The sequence below is a fragment of the Acyrthosiphon pisum genome, unplaced genomic scaffold (genome assembly GCF_005508785.2).
Source record: "Acyrthosiphon pisum isolate AL4f unplaced genomic scaffold, pea_aphid_22Mar2018_4r6ur Scaffold_21497;HRSCAF=24124, whole genome shotgun sequence".
NCBI lineage: Eukaryota > Metazoa > Arthropoda > Insecta > Hemiptera > Aphididae > Acyrthosiphon > Acyrthosiphon pisum.
Window position 1 is genome coordinate 13,258 of NW_021770970.1, and position 811 is coordinate 14,068.

Sequence of the window (811 nt, forward strand, 5' to 3'; positions counted from 1 at the left end):
TCGGTGGTCAGCGCAGTCCATGTCTCAGAACGGTGACAATAACAATAACAATAACGCAGGCAACCCATACGAGTAACGATATCGCACGGCAGATTATTGTATTGACATAATATTATATCGATATTTTATATTTTTATTATTTATTTGAACACGGCATTAAACCTTACACTTTTGACCATCGTTCTTTTTTTCATTTTTGCAAAATTTTTTTCATATTGTCATAATAATGCCATAGGACTATCACTCAAACATGCAAACATGGTTTTCAAACATTCCCGCCTTCGACAGAATACCGCCAAAGTGGTAGGCCTTATCACCGACCGTCGATCCACTCGCTATCAGCGAATAACTTACAATAGGTTCGACTTTTCCCGCGTAAAGTTTCCCGCCAATCATATGATACGAGAGACCTTGGGTTGGTGGACATCATGTTGGTGCGCGGAAACGTTTCCGTGTTTTTCGGAGGTTCATACAGAAACAAAACCCCAATCAGCTCATCGAGTTTCGCTTCAATATTGCTCTGCTACTAGGCTTATAACGACAAAAACTATTGACGTGGCCGCCCGAAATTCACATAATTTTTCCGATATATAATACGCACGGAAATGTTTAATGTTTATTGGTTATTGGTTAATATAACATTATATGGGTTTACTTATTATGTACATAAAGTTTATTTAATGTCTTATTATATATTATGCGTTACCTATGACATGTCTTATGTATATGCGCGTAGGTATGATTGTCGTTTGCATTGTGTACTTAATAAACCTATGGATAGAGTATAGTAATAAATAATATAGTAACACCT